This window comes from Ceratotherium simum, chromosome 13 (assembly GCF_057802395.1).
Source record: "Ceratotherium simum simum isolate JZ-2026a chromosome 13, ASM5780239v1, whole genome shotgun sequence".
In the NCBI taxonomy this organism is placed as follows: domain Eukaryota; kingdom Metazoa; phylum Chordata; class Mammalia; order Perissodactyla; family Rhinocerotidae; genus Ceratotherium; species Ceratotherium simum.
In genome coordinates, this window is record NC_141912.1 from 32,790,755 (window position 1) to 32,798,632 (window position 7,878).

General features: G+C 46.8%; 1 pseudogene across 1 annotated transcript; it reads right to left on the reverse strand.

The window, feature by feature from the left end:
- Positions 1 to 293: 293 nt before the first annotated feature.
- Positions 294 to 7,678, reverse strand: LOC147915670 (patr class I histocompatibility antigen, A-126 alpha chain-like; annotated as a pseudogene). Its single transcript, XR_015553878.1, has 8 exons — positions 7,606 to 7,678; positions 7,020 to 7,271; positions 2,803 to 2,949; positions 1,799 to 2,149; positions 1,562 to 1,675; positions 1,067 to 1,099; positions 885 to 926; positions 294 to 715 (listed from the first exon to the last, which is right to left on the reverse strand). The product of XR_015553878.1 is annotated as a patr class I histocompatibility antigen, A-126 alpha chain-like (transcript).
- Between the last annotated feature and the right edge of the window lie 200 nt (positions 7,679 to 7,878).

A 7,878-nucleotide genomic window follows, 5' to 3' on the forward strand; every position in this document is an offset into this window, starting at 1 on the left:
AGGCCTGAGCCTAGGCTGTCCCGCCCACAGGAAGCCCTCAGTGTCCACGGTCCTAGAGACACAAGGCCCAGGTGATATCTGAGTCCTTGTGAACACAGGTCCTGGTGGGACAAGGTTCTACTGAAGGGACAAGGACAAAGGAGGAGAGAGATGATCTAGCCTAGGAGTGACCATGTCAAAGCCCACAATGCACTGAGCACTGACTGGACACAGGCCCCATCCACAGTCAGCTCCTCACAGCCTTCTCCTGTCTCTACCTGCAACAGACAGCACAGCGAACACACGGATTCTGGAAGGTTCTCAGTGCTTCCATTTATTTCCCCTCTCAAATTTTAGGAATCTTCTCCTTTAATTAATCCACCAATCCCTCACGGCAAGAATTTGAAAAAACAAGTTCATATCCAGATTCTTACTTTCAATAAAGAAGTAAAAAGTTATAGCTCAGTGCAACAAGAAATTAAGACAGGGATAGAGATGGCCCAGCCCTGCCTCTGCTGGAAGAGGAAAGTCGATCAGGAAAGAGAACACAGGTCAGTGTGGGGAGGGGGTCACAAGGGAGACCTGTCTCTCCACTTCCTCTCGTTATGCTAATAAAACGCAGACACACTCAGATGCCCTTTGTGGAAACAGAAGTCACAGATTCCTGAAGTCACAATGTGGTTGGACAGGAACAAATCTTGCATCACTCAGCCCCCCACAAGACAGCTGTCTCACGCTATAGAAGAAAATAATTATGAACAAATTTAAGTCACTCACTGTAATTGGTGACATTCTGAACAGCCCACTGCATGCTTAAAATGTCCTGATCAATCAAAGAATCCCCATAACCTAGTCCTGTCCCCCCTGCCCCAACCCCTCATCATCTCAGCCCTCCAGGGTCTCACCTGCCTTGAGAGACACATCAGAGCCCTGGGCACTGTCACTACCTGGGATGGAAAAAAGCAGGACATGGTCAGAGCCCACAGAGATGAGACTACAGGAGGAACTATGGGGTGGGTGAGCTCCCCTATGGGCTCCCATCTACACTATCACAAGGGTCTCAGGGATCACCCCCCTCCATACTTACTTGCAGCCTGAGTGTAGCTCCCTCCTTTTCCACCTGTGGGAAGAAAACGTCCTGTGAGAAACCAGGGAGGAGGCAGGGCCATGAGGTCCTAAAGGAATCCCCTAGTCCTGGACCTCAGAAAAGTTTCCAGAACTGTGATTAAGACCCAGGGCAGGATCAGGAAACATAGGAAAGTACATGTGTGCGGACTGGATGAACTGCCCTCATGACCTGTGACCTATGACTTCCCCTTCCCCAGAAGGGGTCACCTTCCCCTCTGTCCTGTGACTGCTAGGAATCAGGTCCTCATCGCCAGACTCATCATGGTGATGAATTTGTCCTTCATTCTCACATGTGCTTTACTAAAGAGTAAGCGTTAGCAAACAGGGTCCCAGACTAGGAAAGCACATGTGCCTGTGGATGGGACTTCTCATTAACCAGGGAGGGCAAACTTCTACCTGGGCTTGAAGCCCCCCACAGTGGGACAAGAAAACTCAGACCACACTCCTTCACTACCTGAGCATTTCTTCCTCCAGATCACAGCTCCAGCCACCACAGCTCCAGTGACCACAAAGAGAACCAGGCCAGCAATGATGCTCATAGTGGGGATGGTGGACTGAGGCGGCGGGTCTGGGAAGGGAAGGGAAGTTGAAGGCCCTGACCCCAGGCCTCACTCCTAACGCTGCTGAAGGTCTGCAGAAAGGCTCTTGATTTCCCTGAGAATAGGCTCTGAGTCCACGTCTCCCTCCTTACCCCATTTCAGGGTGAGGGGCTCAGACAGCCCCCTGTGCTGCACGTGGCACGTGTATCTCTGTTCCTCTCCAGAAGGCACCACCACGGCAGCAGACTTCTGGAAGGTTCCGTCCTCTGAAGGCCTGGTCTCCACAAGCTCCCTGTCCTGGGTCAGGTCCTCCCTGTCCCGCTGCCAGGTCAGGGTGATCTCCGCAGGGTAGAAGCCCAGGGCCTAGCACCTCAGGGTGACCTCACGGTCAGAGATGGTGTGGTGAGTCACACATGTCTTTGGGGGGGTCTGAGGAGAACGATCAGAAAATTCAGGAACTTTGCATCCATTTGGGCCACTGAAGCAGCACTCATGTGACCATCCTGAGAATGGACAGGACAACTGGGGTGGTGGAACAGAGCACAAAACCCAGACACCAGCTTGGACACAAAGACCTGAAATAATCTCCACTCCTTGGAAATTTCTGGAATCAGGGTGAGACGGCCCAGAGTAGGAGGCAGGTCTCCGAAGGGGAGTAAAGGGATTTCTGGTCCTGACCTGGGTGGAGGCGACATGACTCAGAAAACCTGGTCAGACCTCAAACAAATAGGGTGTGGGGCCGAAGAACATGGCCTGAGAGAGAAAGTCCCAGAGCTGCTGGAGAGTCAAAGGGAACCGCTTGTCAGTTATTTCTAGGATGGCTTCCCCTTCCATCCCCGAAGAGACTGGACCCCCTAATGTCCCTGAGAGGAAGGCGGGTCCTCTGGGGTAGTCATTCTCTGGTACCGGATCTGAAATCCCTGGCAGACTCAGTCTCCTGACCTACAGGATGGGCATGTTCAGGTGTTGATCCCATTTTCCTCCTCTCTCTATGGGATGCCAGGCCCACCCGGAGAGGAGATCGGGAGGCCCCATGGACGCTCGTACCTGCGCGCTGCAGCGTCTCCTTCCCGTTCTCCAGGTATCTGCGGAGCCACTCCACACACTCGCCCTCCAGGTAGTTCCTGTGGTGCTGCACCGGTCGCCTCCAACTTACGCTGGGTGATCTGAGCCGCCGTGTCCGCCGCGGTCCAGGAGCACAGGTCCTCGTTCAGGGCGATGTAGGCGAACTGACTGTACCCGCGGAGGAGGTGCCTCTCCGGCCCCACATCGCAGCCAAACACCGCCTGGAGGGTGTGAGACCCTGACCCCGCCCCGCGGTCAGCCCCGCCAACTCGGCCCCGCCCCCATCCGACTCTCACTGATCAAACCTAAACTGAAAATGAAACCGCGCAGTACTCATATCAGACAAAATAGACTTTAAAACAAAAGCTGTAAAAAGAGACAAAGAAGGGCATTACATAATGATCAAGGGAACAATCCAACAAGAGGATATAACACTTGTAAATATCTATGCACCCAATGTAGGTGCACCTAAATATATAAAGCAATTATTAACAGACATAAAAACAGAAATAGACAGTAACACAATAATAGTAGGGGACTTTAACACTCCACTTACACCAATGGATAGATCATCCAAACAGAAGATCAATAAGGAAATATTGGCCTTAAATGACACACTAGAACAGATGGACCTAGTAGACATATACAGAGCATTCCATCCAAAAACCAAAGAATACACGTACTTTTCAAATGCACAGGGAACATTCTCCAGGATTGATCACATATTAGGCCACAAAACAAGTCTCCATAAATTTAAGAAGATTGAAATAATACCAAGCATCTTTTCTGACCACAACAGTATGAAACTAGAAATCAACTATAGGAAGAAAATCAGAAAAGCCACAAATACGTGGAGATTAAACAAAACGCTACTGAACAACGACTGGGTCAACGAAGAAATCAAAGAAGAAATCAAAAAATACCTGGAGACAAATGAAAATGAAAATACGACATGCCAGAATTTATGGGATACAGCAAAAGCGGTTCTAAGAGGGAAGTTTATAGCAATACAGGCCTATCTCAACAAACAAGAAAAATCTCAAATAAACAATCTAACAATGCACCTAAAGGAACTGGAAAAAGAAGAACAAACAAAGCCCAAAATCAGTAGAAGAAGGGAAATAATAAAAATCAGAGCAGAAATAAATGAAATAGAGACCAAAAACAATAGAAAAAATTAATAAAACCAAGAGCTGGTTCTTTGAAAAGATAAACAAAATTGACAAACCTTTAGCTAGACTCACCATGAAAAAAAGAGAGAAGGCTCAAATAAGTAAAATCAGAAATGAAAGAGGAGAAATTACAACAGACACCTCAGAAATACAAAAGATTATAAGAGACTACTATGAAAAGCTATATGCCAATCAATTCGACAATCTGGAAGAAACGGATAAATTCTTAGAATCATACAACCTTCCAAAGCTGGATCAAGAAGAACTAGAGAATTTGAATAGACCAATCACCAGTAAGGAGATCGAAACAGTAATCACAAACCTCCCCAAAAATAAAAGTCCAGGACAGGACGGCTTCCCTGGTGAATTCTACCAAACATTCAAAGAAGACTTAATACCTATCCTTCTCAAACTCTTCCAAAAAATTGAGGAGGGGGGGAAGCTCCCTAACTCATTCTATGAAGCTGACATCACCCTGATACCAAAACCAGACAAAGACAACACAAAAAAAGAAAATTACAGGCCAATATCACTGATGAACATCGATGCAAAAATCCTCAACAAAATACTAGCAAATCACATACAATAATACATTAAAAAGATTATACAGCAGGATCAAGCGGGATTTATTCCAGGTATGCAGGGATGGTTTAACATTTGCAAATCAATCAATGTAATACACCACATTAATAAAATGAAGAATAAAAATCACATGATCATCTCAATAGACGCAGAGAAAGCATTTGACAAGATACAGCATCCATTTATGATAAAAACTCTGAATAAAATGGGTGTAGAAGGAAAGTACCTCAACATAATAAAGACCATATATGAGAAACCCACAGCTAATATCATCCTCAATGGTGAAAAACTGAAAGCTATCCCTCTAAGAACAGGAACCAGACAAGGATGCCCATTCTCACCACTCCTATTTAACATAGTACTGGAAGTCCTAGCCAGAGCAATCAGGCAAGAGAAAGAAATAAAAGGGATCAAAATTGGAAAGGAAGAAGTGAAACTGTCACTATTTGCAGATGACATGATTTTATATATAGAAAATCCTAAGGAATCCACCAGAAAACTTTTAGAAGTAATAAACGAATATGGTAAAGTTGCAGGATACAAAATCAACATACAAAAATCAGTTGCATTTCTATACACTAACAACGAAGTAGCAGAAAGAGAAATTAAGAATACCATCCCATTTACAATTGCAACAAAAAGAATAAAATACCTAGGAATAAACTTAACCAAAGAGGTGAAAGATCTGTACATAGAAAACTATAAAACATTGCTGAAAGAAATTGAAGAAGACACAAAGAAATGGAAAGATATTCCGGGCTCTTGGATTGGAAGAATTAACATAGTTAAGATGTCCATGCTTCCTAAAGCAATCTATAGATTCAATGCAATCCCTATCAAAGTTCCAACAACATTTTTCACAGAAATAGAACAAAGAGTACTAAAATTTATATGGAACAACAAAAGACCCCGAATAGCTAAAGGAATCCTGAGAAAAAAGAACAAAGCTGGAGGTATCACACTCCCTGATTTCAAAATATACTACAAAACTATAGTAACCAAAACAGCATGGTACTGGCACAAAAACAGACACACAGATCAATGCAATAGAATCAAAAGCCCAGAAATAAACCCACACATCTATGGACAGCTAACCTTTGACAAAGGAGCCAAGAACATACAATGGAGAAAAGAAAGTCTCTTCAACAAATGGTGTTGGGAAAACTGGACAGCCACATGCAAAAAAGTGAAAGTAGACCCTTACCTTACACCATACACAAAAATTAACTCCAAATGGATTAAAGACTTGAATGTAAGACCTGAAACTATGAAACTTCTAGAAGAAAACACAGGCAGTACGCTCTTTGACATCGGTCTTAGCAACATATTTTCAAGCACCATGTATGACCGGGCAAGAGAAACAATAGAAAAAATAAACAAATGAGACTACATCAAACTAAAAAGCTTCTGCACAGCAAAGGAAACCATCAACAAAACGAAGAGACAACCTAACAATTGGGAGAAGATATTTGCAAACCATACATCTGATAAGGGCTTAATCTCCAAAATATATAAAGAACTCATGCATCTCAACAACAAAAAACCTAACAACCCAATTAAAAAATGGGCAAAAGACCTGAACAGACATTTCTCTAAAGAAGATATACAGATGGCCAACAAACACATGAAAAGATGTTCAAAACCATTAACTATCAGGGAAATGCAAATCAAAACTACAACGAGATATCACCTCACGCCTGTCAGAATGGCTATAATTAACAAGACAGGAAACAACAAGTGTTGGAGAGGAGGGAACTCTCATACACTGCTGGTGGGAGTGCAAACTGGTGCAGCCACTATGGAAAACAGTATGGAGATTCCTCAAAAAATCAAGGATAGAACTACCATATGATCCAGCTATTCCACTGCTGGGTATATATCCAAATAACTTGAAAACACCAATGCGTAAAGATACATGCACCCCTGTGTTCATTGCAGCGTTATTCACAACAGCCAAGACTTGGAAGCAACCTAAGTGCCCATCAAGGGACGAATGGATAAAGAAGATGTGATATATATACACAATGGAATACTACTCAGCCATAAGAAACGATGAAATCCAGCCATTTGTGACAACATGGATAGACATTGAGGGTATCATGCAAAGTGAAATAAGTCAGAGGGAGAAGGTCAAATACAGTATGATTTCCTTCATTAAGTAGTAGATAATAACAACAATAAACAAACACTTAGAGACAGAGATTGGATTGGTGGTTACCAGAAGGGAAGGGGGGAGGGAGGAGTGCAAAAGGGATAATTCAGCACATGTGTGTGGTGATGGGTTGTAATTAGTATTTGGGTGGTGAACATGATGTAATCTATGCAGAAATAGAAGTATAACGATGTACACCTGAAATTTATACAATGTTATAAAGCAATGTTACTGCAATAAACAAAAAAAAAAAAAAAAAGAAACCGCGGATAAGCCCTCGCCGGCTCTTCCCGGGTCGGGGCCGGGCGGGTCCCGCAGCCTTGGGGTGAATCTCGGACCCGGAGACTCGGGGAGACCCCGGAGTGTCCGTGGGGATGGGGGACCCGGGCCCGCCTCGCTCACCGGCCTCGCTCTGGTTGTAGTAGCCGCGCAGGTTGTTAAGTTCCACTCGGAAAATCCGTGCGTGCTCCTTGTAGATCCGCGTCTCGTCCTCCCAACACTCCGGCCCCTCCTGCTCCATCCACGGCGCCCGCGGCTCCATCCTCCGACTCGCGGCGTCGCTGTCGAACCGCACGAACTGCGTGTCGTCCACGTAGCCGACGGCGATGAAGCGGGGCTCCCCGCGGCCGGGCCGGGACACGGCGGTAGAAATGCCTCAGGGAGTGGGAGCCTGGGGGCGGGGAGGGGCTGAGACCCGGCCCCACCCTCCTCCCCTGGCGCGGGTCCCGGGTCCGAGGGTGATGAGGCCGAGGGTGGACTGCGCGTGAGACGGAAAAGGGGCGGCGGACGGACAAGTGCGGGGACTTGGGGTGGGAAGAAGAGAAGGGCAGTAGAGGGAGGGGTCAGGACGGGGCGGGGCCACGGTGGGGGGAGGGGATCTGAGCAGGTGTCCCTGGAGACGCGCCCTCCCCGGGGGTCCTGCGCCCCGGCTGCGCCTCCCCTGACTCCGCTCCACGCAGAGGCCATTTCCTCCCGACCCCGCACTCACCCGCCCAGGTCTGGGTCAGGACCAAGGGCCCCGAGAGCAGCAGGAAGAGGGGTTGGGGCGCCGTGACCGGCATCTTCCGGGTCTGGGGAGACTTTGAGTCCTGGCGGGTGCGTGGAGACTCTATAACCCAGAACCGCGGAGACGCTGATTGGCTTTTCTAGAAACCGGACACGCAATGGGAGTGAGAACCGGAGCCGCGTCGTGAGTGTTCAGGCAGGAGGACCTGACAGGTAGTGAGAGGTAGAAGTGAAACTCAGGGAGATGGGGACTCCC